At 50.2% G+C, this 14,697-nt stretch overlaps 1 protein-coding gene and 1 pseudogene across 1 annotated transcript in view; one reads left to right on the forward strand and one right to left on the reverse strand.

The window, feature by feature from the left end:
- GPR39 (G protein-coupled receptor 39) overlaps nt 1-14,697 on the reverse strand; it is a 233,271-nt gene that overhangs the window by 14,035 nt on the left and 204,539 nt on the right. The gene's annotated exons all lie outside the window — the stretch shown is intronic.
- LOC132521924 (large ribosomal subunit protein P1-like) overlaps nt 1,041-14,697 on the forward strand; it is a 97,238-nt pseudogene continuing 83,581 nt past the window's right edge.

The raw sequence follows: 14,697 nt of genomic DNA on the forward strand, positions 1-14,697 counted from the left end.
TGGCCTGTCATGTGGTGAGTAGTACGAGCTTGGACTCAGTGACAGCACAGCACCTCTGGGCTCTGTCCTCGCTCTATACTCATCTCACTCCCCCTCTCTGGATACCACCTCCATGCCTCTGACTTGAAATACCACACCTGGGGATACGCAGGTCCCAGATCAACGTTGCCAGCTTCAGTAGGCATCTACAGCCAGCCCCCAACTCAATGTCATGCCTTGGGTAGCTCATCTGCACCTATACTGGGACACGTCCAAACTGAAGTAATGACCAACCACCAGCTGAAACCTGCTCTCCCTCCTCTGCTCCCGATTTTAATAAATTCTACCGCCATTCACTGAGATTTTTCTAGCTGCAAACCTGCAAGTCATCCTGTTCTACTTCCCCATCACTCCCAAATCCAATCCATCTCTAAGACTGTCACTTTTCCCTCCCCCATCTGTCCCCTTCTCGTCACCTCCACTGTAAGATCCCTAATGGGGCTGCCCTTATCTCATGCCTGGATGAAGCAGAAGCTCACTGACTGGTTTTGTTCGAAATCACTCCTGCCCAAGCCGCTCTCCAAACAAGCCAGGATCATCTCATTAAGTTGAAAAGTTCATGTCACCCCCTGTTAAAACCTTTAAATGGCTTATTACTGAAACCTCAGAATAACTGAAACCTTAGAATAAAGTTCCAAAGCTTTAACAAGTCCTATAGGATCTGCCCTAACTTATTCCTTCAGGCTTTCCCGTACCCTGTGTGCTGTGTCTGCTTCCAACACCTCACCCTTTCTCATTTCCCGGAGCCAGCCAACTCCCCCTCCTGCCTCGGGGCTCTTATCCAGCCAGGCTTCCTTCTCCTCACCTTGCTTATTCTTATCCATTGTTCAGTTCTCTGCTGAAAGACCACTTCCTCCAAGAAGCCATCCAAGACCTCATGTCTGAGCCCCCTGTTATAAGCTCCCATCACCCCATGCTTCTTGGCCACACGCTGTACGTTTGGACATATTTAACTTGCAACATGTGTCTTTCATGCCAGTCTTCTCAGCCACGGGAGCTCCATGGGGTTCAGGGCTGCGTCCGTCCTGTTCTACATCCGCAGCGCCTGGCACAGCATCTGGGACATGGTAGGTGCACAATACACGTAGGAAGACCTGCCAATCTGATGCTCTAACCATATAGCGGGGTAAGTGGGTGGGTGCTGCTGGCCCTATTTTTACAGATGAAGAAGGTGACATGCATTACGCTGAACCTATTTGGTTCAGGTTACAAAGAAAATGAGTGGAAGACAGAAAGCCTAAAACCTGGGATCTTCTAATCAAGATGTTCACAAATTCAAGTACATCACCCCCATCACACATCTCCATGTCTGTAACCCAGAAATCCAGTCCTACACCCTCTCCCAGAGTTTAGCCGAGAGGGAGGCAAGCATGGGACGTCCCAGCATGGGGTGAAGACTTTCACCCAAACTTCGTCTTGGAGGGAACAGCGTAACTATGACCAACGTAGTCAAATCACAGAAACATGGGCTTTCAGACCTAGAAGGATCTCAGAGACGACAGATGATTGTGCTTATAAAATGAGGACTTGTCTCAGGTTTCTGAGCCCCTTCCCAGTAACAAAACCCTGGTTATTTGACTTCCCTGTACTCCAGGATCCTCCTGCAAAAATTATGGGATATGGGGCTTCCCTGGTGGCGCAGTGGTTGAGAGTCCGCCTGCCGATACAGGGGACGCGGGTTCGTGCCCCGGTCCGGGAAGATCCCACATGCCGCGGAGCGGCTGGGCCCGTGAGCCATGGCCGCTGAGCCTGCGCGTCCGGAGCCTGTGCTCCGCAACGGGAGAGGCCACAACAGCGAGAGGCCCGCGTAACGCAAAAAAAAAAAAAAAAAAAAGTTTAATAAAGAAAAAATTATGGGCTATGAATCACATTTTACAAGGATATTGTATAAATTAAATTAGACACTATACTTACACTTTTTAGTATTTCCAGGTTTACAAATTCAAGAGATTATAATTATTCCCTTATGTAAAGTCCTCAGGGATGCCTAAGCGCCTTTCAGTCTTGCTCTCAGAGTACGGTCCATTGCATCCCCCTGAGAGCATGCTAAAAATCCGGACCCTCATGCCCTACCCCAGAACCGCTAGTCAGAATCTGCATTTGAACAAGGTGCCCAGTTAATGTCTGAGCTACATTCCAGTGGCCTAACTTCTCAGCATCACATCGGGGCCCTTCTCCACCTATCTGCTGTCCTCCACCATTCCCTTCCTGAGCCCCAGGCTTTTCCAGATGACTCACATTTCCAGGACCTACCAGGTCTTTGCCCAAGACGGATTCTAAGAAACTCCCGGAATTTACCTGCTCAAGGTATTCTCTCCTCTGGGAAGGGCTCCCTGACCATTCAAAGAAAAGGAATCTTCCCGGACCTCGTCCTTGCTTCCATGACAGCTGAACCACACCAATGTAACTATGAATTTCCACGTCTGGCTGAGAGAACGTGGAGAAGCAAAGCCCATGTCCCAGCCATCAACTTGTGCCGAGTACAGCACAGTAGGGCCAAAACTTGTTCACTGGATGTATGAAAAAGAAATTTAATTCCATCAAAACATGTACCAAAGTCCCATCCTGAATTTCCAACTAAACTGGAATCCTACTGCACCGGTACATATAAATATATTACACACACACACACACACACACACACACACATCATTTTATTGCTTAGGATAATGGTACCTTAAAAATAATTTTGGACTTACAGGAGAAAAATCAGAGACCACCTTCCCAACCCCACCCCAGAAAGATGTGCAAAGAACAGAGCGGCTTCAGGTTGTTCTAGAACCAGGATACAGACAGGGCAGGAAGGCAGTGGGACAGCACCATTTTCCCTGAGGCAGGCCACCTCCTGGCCTCGAATGGGTGAGAAACAGGACGCTTCCTCTCTCCTGCCAGAGCTCTGCCTGGTGTCCCGCTAGAATCTGCAGGTCTCTCAGGTTTGAAGTGACAACAAATCCAGGAAAGGATGGAGAAAACTGCAGGAGACTGAAAAGCCTCTTCGTGCAAACAGTCCCACCCAGGAAAGGCAGGCTGGGATGCAGAAGGTGGCCAAAGCCTCTGGGCATCAGCTCTGGAAACTCTGGAACTCCTCGACGCTTCCCAGAACAAGCCTCTACTGGGGGCAGCCACTGGCAGGAGTAAGGTCCAGGTGGCGGGTGGGGAGAGGACAGGCTGCAAGATGCGTCTAAAGTGGGGAAGAGAAACAAAGCGCCAGAAGGATGGGAGCATGGGGGGATGAGCTTGGCCTGGTGCATCTTGGGACTGAGCACCGTCAGAAGCCCAAAGCATAACTCGAGAGCCACCTGAGGATGTGTCCACCTAGCCCAGACCCAGCTTCACCAGGCGCCCTTCTTCACCTGATCGCAGATCATCACACTTGGCGTTGGAGCACCTTACAGATCTGTCCAACCCCCACCACACTACAGATGAGGAAAGGGAAGTCCAAAGCCCAAAGGCAACTCCTTCAAGGCCATTTGCCTGGCAGCTCCAGGGAAAGAGAAAGACCAAAGCCAGGCCCCTTTCTCCTTTCCCACGGCCAAGGCTCTTTATTTCAACTGACGTTTATGAGTGAAGCCCAGGGTTAGAAGGCAGCCCTGTATACGTGAGGGTGGTTTTAGGATCAGAACCCCAGGGCTGGGAACGGGCCTCTTCCACTGACTAGCAGTGTGACCCTAGCGAGCATGTTACTTCACATGCGTGCTATCATTTTATTTGATAGCAAAATTGGGAAATTAATATCTTCTTTATAGGATGATTGTGTAACCGAGCAGGACCCTATGGGGTCTTCCTGGAACAGACCCCCTCCCCCACAGCCTCTGCTGTAGCTCCTCTCTGAAGTACCCAGATAATAGTATCTCATGTGTATTTCCTGAGTTTTTCAGATGCTAAAAACCACCACCTAGTGGAAGAAATTAACTACTTGATGATCATGAACAAGAAGCCCCCGGACCTTCTGGCGCCTAAGGATTGATCATGTTATCCGCCCTGTTACCTCACCGTCAGCCAATCAGAGAACTGATCACATTACCCTCCGACACCCCTCCCTCACCTTGCCTTTAAAAATGCTTTGCTGAAACCCCTCGGGGAATGCAAGGTTTTTGACTGGAAGCCACCCGTCCTGTTCTCCTCGCCCGGCCCTGCAATAAACCTTTCTCTGCTCTAAACTCCAACGTCTTGGTATTGTTTGGCCTCACTGGGCATGGGGCACGCGAACTTGCCTTCAGTAACAACTGGAATATAAAATGAGACTGTATGTCAATACTTGGCATATTGATACTCAAATGTTATTTCCCTTTCTCTCTGTTTCCTAGAATCCTGGGTTTGGGGGGAAAAACAAAGTAGTATCTCTGCCACCATCCCGCTTCAAGCATAGTACCCTGCACACCATCGCACTCGGGTCGCACTAACGTTGTGGCAGGGTGTCCTACAATTCAGTGCAATTCTCACACTATTTACCTGAAGACAGCATCAGATCCCACAGGCTAAGGTCTCAATCCTACAAAACTACTCCCCTAACCCCACTTCAGATGCCAGTTGCAAGCCCAGGTTGCCTTCCGACCAAGCAGCTATAGATGTGAGGTTGCGACAGCCCCTCCCTTGGGTTTGATTCATTTGCTAAAAAGCAACTAAAAGAATTCAGAGAAACATTTTACTTACTAGATTACTCGTTCATCATAAAAAGATAGAACAGCCAGATGGAAACGATGCAGAGGACAAGGCGTGGGGAGCGGACAGTGTGGAGCTTCCTTGCTCTCTCCGGGGCACCACTCTCTCCAAACCTCCATGCGTTCACCAACGTGGAAGCGCTCCAGACGCCTTCTTTTGATTTTTTATGGGGGCTTCCTTATATAGCTGTGATTGATTAAATTATTAGCCATTGATGACTGAACTCAGTCTCCAGTCTGCCTCCCTTCCCTCCCTGGAGATCTGGGGCAGGGCTGAAAGTTCTAACCCTCTAATCACTGGTCGGTTCTTCAAGCAACTAGCCCCCCATCCAGAGGTCCCTCCAAAAGTCACCTCATTAACATAACAAAAGACACCTTGATTGCTCTCCTCACCAAGAAACTTTAAAGGTTTTAGAAGCTCTGTGCCAGAAATGGGGATGAAGACCACATATATATTTCTTATTATAAATCACAACATCACAGGTGGTAGAGTAGCTCTCAGGGTTGGTGCGCGCGTAGAGTTGTTAATTCTCAGTAAAACCACCCTGATAGTCCTTTGGGGAACCACTATCCCTGACGATCCCTGAGGTTCAGGTTGGGGGTTGACTCCACTCCACATCCCCAAAAGTAGATAGATGCTGAAGGAGTGGGCAATCAGAGTCACAGTGGCCGGTTCACTGATGGACACGGGACCCAGTCAGGCCAACCAGACACAGTATTGGGACGTTTGCTGGAACCACTTGGGAAAGAAATACTCTGTTGGTGTTGCCCAACCAAGAAAATAGAAATCTGCAAGCCTGTGACTATGACTGCCCCAGCATGGGAGAGCCTTCCCTGAAACTGATGTCAATGCAAAGGAAAGTAAAGCAAAGACATAGTAAGAGAGAGTAAAGGATTTCTGACACTGTTTGAGACTGGACCCTACCAGACCTGAAATAAGACCTACCCATGGACTTTTTCAATTATATGAACTAATTCCTTCCTTCCTTCGTTTCTCACTTTCTTTCTCTCTCTCTCTCTCTTTTCTTCTTAAGCCAACTTGAATACAGTTTTCTCTTACTTCCAACCATAACAATGCCAATTATATAAATCTCTTTAATTTAATGTGACCTGCAGAGGCAATTCTTCATTCTCCTAAGGTAACATCACTCAGTCTCTCAGGTATAAACTGAATCCCTCCTGTAAAGAAACATTTTCTCTTGCCCATCTGAAGCAAAAGAGAGTAAGAGGATTAGTGGCTGCTTCCTACCACTCATACCACTGGGACTTTATCTACTCGAAGCTTGACTTCTCTCTTTTCTCTCTATTGACTAAAGCAATCCAACCCTTTCCTTTCAAAGGAAATCTATGCTTATTTACTTGTTTCCTGTTACAAAAAAAAAAAAACCCAGCTACCCTTTCTCTTCCTTTATGCAAGGTACTTTTGGATGTGGAATTCAGAGTTGGAAGGGATATCGAGTACATAAGCCAGTGGAGCCTTATTATTTGGCCAATGAGAAAACAGGGGGTGAATGTGGAGCCCCGTGCCATCAATGTGCAGCCCCCGTGCTGCAACTTCAACAGCTCTCGATGCTTTGCAATGACCTTGCACACAATCAAAGCTATCTGTGGGTGGATTAAAATATCGAGTACTTATCACATTGCCTTTCGAGAAAGCACCGCAGCCTTGGATTCTAGCCCCAGTGCTGCGCTCACCAGTTGTGTGACCTTGGGGATGTCGTTTGACTTTTCAAAATCTGATTTTTCATTTATAGATTCAGAGGTTGTACTAAGAGGATCATAAAATGTCGTAAGTTTAACGAACCTAAAGCAGATCATGGACCGAGAGAAAGTATTCCTGCAGAACAACAAGATAAAGACAGATGATCTGGTCGGGAAAAAAATGGGCAAACGACTTGAGCAGGAACTTCACAAAAGAGACCATCCAAATGGCCAACAAACAAATTCAAAGATGTTCCACATCATGAGTCTTCAGGGAAATGCACATTAAAAGCACAGTTAGATATAACCACATATTGAACAGAATGGCTAAAATAAAAATACACGGGGTGGGGAAAAACACGTGTAGGCAAGGATGTGGAGCAGCTGGAATGCTCCAACACCGCTGGTGGGACGCCAGCTGGTACAACTACTTCGGAAAACCATTCGGCGGTCTCCACGAAAGCTGCACACCTGCGTGCCCGATGACCCAGCAGACCCACTCCCAGGGATATGCCGAGAGAAATGCATAAGATACATCCACCTAAAGACACGGACAAGAATGTTCACAGCAACCTTTCTAGAAGGGTCCCCAACTGGAAACTACGCAAAAGCTCATCAGTGGTAGAAAGTGTAGATAAATGGGATATCTGCATGATGGGATGCTATACACTGCATAGAGCAGTGGGAACTGGCGGAATAAACCACACCCTGCAATGTGACTGCATCTCACAAACATAATGCTGAGTGAAGAAGGCAGACACAAACGATTACGTGTTACATGATTCTGTGTATACAAAGCAAAAAAACAGGAAAGCAAACGCATGGTGTTAGAAATCAGGATAATGGCTACCCTTAGGGGGTAAGTACAAGGGGGCACAGGGGGGGTGGGGAGGTACTGGTGATGCTCTATGTCTTAATCTAGTTATGTGAATGTGTTCAAAGTGTAAACGTATAATATGTGTACTTTTCAGTATGCATGTTAGACTTCAACAAAAAGTTCAAATTTTTTTTTTTTTTTTTTTTTTTTTTTTGCAGTACGCAGGCCTCTCACTGTTGTGGCCTCTCCCGTTGTGGAGCACAGGCTCCAGACGCGCAGGCTCAGCGGCCATGGCTCACGGGCCCGGCCGCTCCGCGGCATGTGGGATCTTCCCGGACCGGGGCACGAACCCGTGTCCCCTGCATCGGCAGGCGGACTCTCAACCACTGCGCCACCAGGGAAGCCCCTCAAAAATACTTTTTAAAAGTATTCCAGCATGGACAGTAAATGTCATTCCCTGTTATGGGCTGAATTGTTCCCCTCACAAATTCATATACTGAAGCCCTACCCCAGTACCTCAGAATGTGACTGTGTGTATTTGTAGATAAAGTCTTTAAAATGAAATTAATTAAGTTAAAATGGGGTGATTAAAGTGGGCCCTAATCCAATGACCAGGTATCCTTCTAAGAGGAAATTAGGATACAGACAACACAGATAGAGGGATGACCATGTGAGGACACAGTGAGAAGGTGGCCGTCTGCAAGCCAGGAAGAGAGACCTCAGAAGAAACCAATCCTGCTGGCTTCTTGATCTTGGACTTCTGGCCCCCAGAACCATGAGAAAATGAATTTTTGTTGTTTAAGTCACACAGTTGGTGGTATTTTGCTATGGCAGCCCTAGGAAACTAACTCAGCCACCCTAGATATTCTTGGCTTCGTCTTATGCTGGGCATTGAGATACAAATGAAGCGCTTTCCTGGGAGGTAGAAGAGGCTTGGGCTGCCATGGGTGGAGGAGAGGAAGAGGGTAAGGAGGGTGGGGAGAGTAGTCCTCTATCCCAGCATCCCCTGCCAGGCTGCTTCTGGCTTTTCCATCATTCCAGAGCCTTCCCCAGCTAAAGAAAAAAGGAACAAGCCTCCTTCCTAAGGCAACTGTGCTGGTTTCCCATCTCAAAGCAATCACAACAGTCAGAGCTCTGGGATTTTTGCTTGAATAATCACAGAAGGTTTTAGAGCTGGAAGAGCCAACGGACATCGTCTCATCCAACCTTCTCATTTTATAAATGAGGAAAGAAAGGTCTAGAGAAGTTACGAAGCGCGTTCAAAGTCACACAGCAAGTGAGCGGCAAAGCCATGACTAAATCTGCACCCGCACCCCTATATCCAGACCAGGGCTTGTGCAGGGAATCCTTATTGCCTTCCTCTCTTTGGAGGGCAGGTTGAGGAGGAGATGCAGAGAGCATAGTTCAGCATCCTTTAGAAGCTTGTACTTTATCCCTGCCTTTTGAAGCAGCACCTACACCACTTCATCGTCACTCATGATCTACCCCCAACTCTCCCTTCTCCCATCATCTCCTCTTTACTCGCCGCCCTTCAGGATCTCCCGGAAGTGTCTGGAATGGAGAGTCCAGGGTGCTGGGTTCTTCCACCTGTGTGGCTTCAGGCAAGTCACTACAACTCTGTGCTGAGGCTTTCTCGTCTGCCCAACAGGCACCGGCTCCCTCTGGATGGCTGGGCAAGGCTCCCCGAGGACCGTCCCTGAGACAGGCTGGGACCTGGGACCCTTTGCTGCAGTGCTTGCACCAGGACAAACGTCTCCTCCAGCAGCAAAATACAAACAAACTAAATGGGACTAAACATAACTGTGTGCATGTACGGTTGGGACGAATTATGGACAACAAGATACAAAGAGACCAAAAAAAGCCCAACTGCCGCTTCTGAAGAGCCAGGAGCAAAACCCGGGTGTTGGGCACTGCGCATGCCCCCTGCACTCAACACCACAGAGGGGTGGGCAGACCGCCTAAGCCCCCCCCTCTGGCCCGACCCCTGGACACACCCCTACCCTCACCCTATATAAGGATCCAGCTCGCCCCCGCTTCAGGAAGCGAGCAAGGGGACCTGTTACTTGTCCTCGCTCCCCCCTGCTGCAGCAGGGGCCCCCGTAAAGCCTGGCCTGACTTTCTTGTCTGGCCTCTAGTCAATTTCTATGGATTGGGAAAAGTCAAGAATGCTGGTCGGTATCGTGCCCAGGCCAGAAGTCCTCCCCGCTGCCCTCCTGGGGAACCGAGGGGCCAGAGAGCTCCTGCAGACTTGGGTGGAGCTGCGGCCGCCTCTGTGCATCTTCCTTCCACCTCCAGCCTGACCTCCGTGATGGGACCCCTCTAACGCAGGCCCCCAGCACCCCACGGGAGGGCTGGAAACAGACAGGCCGCCTTCTTATTTAGGATGAGGGAGCCAGTAGGCTATGACCTGTCCAAGGCCCGGTTTGGAGCTTAACGAATTCAGTCCTCACGGTAACCCTGGAAGCTGGGTATCGTTCCGTCCACACAATAAACAGAAAACATCGACACGTCCGAAGATGCGAGCTAGACGGGCTGGGCCGGGGTTTGATCCTGGGTCTCTCTGCCTCCACCATACTCGCCCTTCTGCTGCACCCCAACTGCCCCGAGCTGTACCTCAAAATGGCAGCTTGGCAAGTATTAGAGTAGATGGGTCATGTGCCCAGGACGGCAGGCGAAAAGAGACCTCTTGGGGACTGACTGTCTCACAAGCGAGCTGGCGGTGGTGATGGCGAAACAGCCTCCTTTGAATGACTCAATTAGAAAACAAAATAAAGCAGAGCTTATCACAAGTCGCAGCGTGTGGCTGACCATCTCCGTCCGGTCTGCTCACACCTTAGGTACCGACAGCTCTGGACACCGGCGCAGGGAGCTGTGAGCTCCAAGTCACGGACATCTACAGCCATGCCAATGACACCCTTCTTTCCCTGCTAACCCGCTTTTTGAAAGACCCTTCGGGCACGAGCTAAGGGAAGTCACCCGAGCTCAGGGACCGGCTCTCAGCCGGCCAACTCCGAACACGAGGCAGGAACTTGGAAAGCTTCCAGAGGCAGCTCAGAGAGGGGCTCTGGGGGCTGGGCTCAGGCCAGGTGAGAGCTGCGGCCAAAGGACAACCACTGAAGCAGAAGAGATGCACAGTAGGCCTTTCTAGGTTTCCCTGGAGAGTGGACATATCAAAAATGCAAAAGCTGTGGTTCGATGAGTTAAAGAGGACCCACTGGTGACAGAGAAAGAAAGAAAGAAAGAAAAGGGCTGAGGGGAAGTGTCTGGGTGTGGGCAAGTGGAGCAAACTTATGCCCAAGAGACACTGGAGGGTGGGCAGGGAAGATTCCAGGCAGAAGCAGACACCAACCACCTTCCCCGTCTGGTGCAGAGGAACGGATCCCATCCAGCAGGAAAACGAGGGGCTCTGAGCTACACGGTCCCCCGCAAGAGGTGAGGTGTGGGCACTGCACGGCGGTGTCTGCAGCAGGCCTGGAGACAGTGTGGCCTCTGAGCTTCACCATCCCAGGAAATACAACGAACAGAGGGGGGGAAGGGGGAGTGGGGACGGTGGGAGGAGAAGCCTGAGTGGGTAGCAGAGGCCCCGCCCCTCCCCAGAATGTCCCTTGCATGACTGTGTCATCAACCAAAAGGCATTGGGAAACCCTCCAACCCAAAAGGCCTACTCACCTGAGGCCCTACTGCCAACATCACAGGACCAGCTGCGTAGGGAGCTGGGGCCTCCGGGCTCAGGAGGGAACAGGTGATCTCGGGGGAGGGGTTCCTGCACAGGACAGCAGGCCACTTACTCCCTAGCACCTGGGAAACTCTTGAGAAATCTCCAGCTGGACAACTGGCCCCCAGGCACCAAGCGCTCAAGGGTTTCTAAGGACCAGAAAGAGGCAGTGCCCTGGCCAAAAGGCCCCTGATATCCTCTCTAAGCAGAACCGTACGTATACGGTAGAGTCTAGAGCGAGCAGAACTGGTCCCTGCCCTAAAGGGATACATGAACTCAACCAGACAGCAGGACACAGTCAGCCGATGGCAGGGGTGAAGGGCCATGGCCTCTGAACAAGGGCTGAAATGACAAGGCACGATTCAGCCACTCAGTCAAAACACACCGGGGCCAGGCACCGCCTGCCCCAGTCCCTGTGCCGGCCGGGGCCACGGGAGTGTGGCCCACGCAGAGGCTGAGGATGCAGAGGAGGACATCTTACGGACAGAGAGTGGCGGGATCACAGGGCAAGGGTTCCAAGGGGACTGCAGGACGACAAGGCAGCCACAGATTGCGTTCACAGAGGAGTGTGCCCCGTCCCTCCCCACCCACCGGGAAGGGCATCAGCCACGCAAGGGGGTCTTAAGAGCCGCTGGTCTCACTTGGGCAAGGGCTGGGGTCTGAAGGCTGTTGGGTGTTCAGGTGACTGAGCATCTGGGCCACCTACAGTGACAGAGCTCTGGGGCCCACCCGGAGCTCTTCTCCCTGTGGTCTGTGCATCCTCCGCCCTGCTTCCTTGACCTCTCTGTGCTTCATCTGTAAAATGGGGCTAACGCTGCCACCGCAGGGTTCGGCCGTTGGGCGCTGGAGGCAAGGAGGTTAGTTCCCCCTTCCCCGCTGGGACAGAGCTCAGAGGTGCGGAGGCCTGGAGACCTGCTCCAACTCCCTGCGACCAAGCACATGCTGCAGAGACACGCCCGCGCTTGCCCAATCTTTTCACTGGCTTCCTCGGCCGTCCTGCCCAGTGCCTGAAACTGTTGCCACCGCAGCTGGCCGCTGAGGACACACGTGTCCCACTCCTGTTGCAAGGAGGTGCTGAGCCCCGTGTAGGAGATGGTCTGTGTGTGCCCCGCGGTGACTTACTGTCTGGCTGACCTGGCCTCAAGTTCCTAAGAAAGCCTGCTGGGCTGCAGAACCCGCGTCAGCACCCCGGCAAAGTACAGCAGCCAGCCTATCACAGCAGAGACGCAGGTGGGACCACGGCCCAGGGGAACCTGGAGAGTGCAGCCGCCTCCACGGGGCGCTCCAGCCAGTGGGCGGCTGCTGTGCCCCTGCGGGATGCCCCTCTGGTTGCAACACCTGCAGGCTCCCGGGGAGCTCCGCGGGCGCTCTAGGCTGACTCTGCCCCGAATCAAAGAGGCACGCGGGGCAGGGCCCCCTTAACACCCACATACTGGTCCAGGGGCTGTTGGCGCCCTTGACCTCCTTCCCACCTTCTAAAGTTCCAGGGGACCTCAGCGGCGTGGGCAGACAGCCTGGCGTTAAGTGAAGCCGGCTATTAAAGGCATTGCCAGGCCGGGAGAGGGGGATCCTAAAGACAGAGAGGAGATAAGGATAGGGGAGGATGGAGTGGGGTGGCAGATGATCATAAAACCCAGACAGGCCCAGAGTCCGTGCCCCCAAAGTCCACAGCGGGCCCAGTATGCTTCTCAGGTAGGGAGGGTGCTCTGTGCGCCTCTGCCTTGGGGATGGTGCGTCCCCCTCCCAAGTTTCCCACCCAGGCCAGCCCCCATCCTCCAGCAGCAGCCTTCATTTCCCTGGGTTCCTTAGCACCCACCAAGAACTGCCTGTGTCCTCAACACTTCTTTCCTCTTCGTCCCCATTTAGCCATAATAGAAGCTGTGTTCTCAATCTATTGTCACATTTATGATCCAGAAAGCCCTCATTTCCTGCAATAATCTTAAGTGACAATTCAAGGCTTAAATGCACTTTAATGTTTTGTAATGCTTCGAAAGCAACATCTCGAAATTATAATACAGCCTCTGAAATTACTAGTCTGCGTGAAAAGAGGGAATGAACAACTGGAAAACGAAATGAAAATTCAGCAAATTGATCTAAGGCTGAAATGATGAGGTTTAGTAAGTTTCAGCGATGTGAGTGGGAGAATGCCGGGGTGACCGCTGTCAGGTGCCAGGTGGCCTAGCTAGGGGAACAAACATCTAACTTAAGGAATGCCTTCTTTTCTCACTTTCCTGATCAATCAAGGAGGAGAGAGCCAGAATCTTCTCACCTGGATTTTTCCAGGGTGGGAAAAGGAAGGGCATATTTAAAGGGAACCAACCGCCACCCCTGACCAAGGAAGAGAGTTTGAGAGAAGAAACACAGTAGGTAGTAGAGGGGGCGTGGGGCAGCATCCAACCAGAGAGAGCCTACTGCCGGCTTCCAGAGGTGGTTCTCTGTTCATTCCAACCATTTCTGTCAATGCTCACTCAGTGCCGTTGTCTGATTTATTCCCAACGTTACTTCTAAGAACAGATGAGGACCTCGAGGCTCTGAGAGGTTAAGGGACTTGGGCACGTACACAGAGAAAGCTGTGTGGCCTGGGTTTGAACTCAGGTTGAAGTTCAACGCTTATATTCATACTTTACAGTAAAGAGAACCTGAACTTTTACAAAGGATTTAAAAAGCTTTCATTAAAAGTAATAATAATAACTCAATGAACAAATGAAAAGATAAACTGGGGTAAATATTTCCTGCACATATAACAAACAAATGCTGAATATAAAATTACCCAATATAAAAAGAGGTCTTAGAAATCAACAGAAAGGAACTTCCCCGGTGGTGCAGTGGTTGAGAATCCGGCTGCCAATGCAGGGGACACAGGTTCAATCCCTGGTCCAGGAGGATCCCCCATGCCATGGAGCAACTAAGCCCGTGCACCACAACTACCGAGCCCGTGCGCCACAACTACTGAGGCCTGCGCGCCTAGAGCCCGTGCACAAGAGAAGCCACCGCAATGAGAAGCCCCCGCTCGCTGCAACTAGAAAACAGCCCGCGCACAGCAATGAGGACCCAACGCAACCCAGTAAATAAATAAAAGAAACCAACAGAAAAAGATTAGTGGTCCAAAAGAAAGGTAGATAAAGGACGGAAATAGGCAAAATTAATGGCAATAAATATACCAAAAAATAATTAACTTTACCAACATTTGAAAAAAATGTAAATCAGAACCACAATTAGATCTCATTTTTGCCCTTCACAACGGTCTGAAAGATTGGTATATACAATATTGGTAAGGTTCCAGTATGGAAACGGGGTGGAGGCATTCCTATTCACTGTTCAAAGGGAAAATGTGCTCAACTCCCTTGGAGGCAACTGGGTAATATCCTCCAAAATCCAAAGGTACATACTATTTTCCCCAGGAACTCCATCTCTAGGACTCTAAGCCATAAAAATACTCAGTCAAACGTGCAAATATTTTAGTACAAGAAATTCTGCTGCCAGAAAAAATTCTTACAACCCAAATATCCAGCAACAGAAGATACTTAATAATTATGGTACATCCACCCATAGCTGTTAAACAAATGAGACAATTCTGTATGCACTGAAATGGACCCAAGATTACACTGCACTGTTAAGTAGAAAAAAAGGAATCCACAAAACATATGCATAGCTTGTGCTACTGGAAAAAAAAAATCAAAGAAGTGTGTCTATGGATGGATGTGTTTCTGTGCATTTGTGTTTGTATAGAGAAACCTCTGGAAGAAGAGGCATCAGGTTCCACA

This window comes from Lagenorhynchus albirostris, chromosome 6, assembly GCF_949774975.1.
Source record: "Lagenorhynchus albirostris chromosome 6, mLagAlb1.1, whole genome shotgun sequence".
NCBI lineage: Eukaryota > Metazoa > Chordata > Mammalia > Artiodactyla > Delphinidae > Lagenorhynchus > Lagenorhynchus albirostris.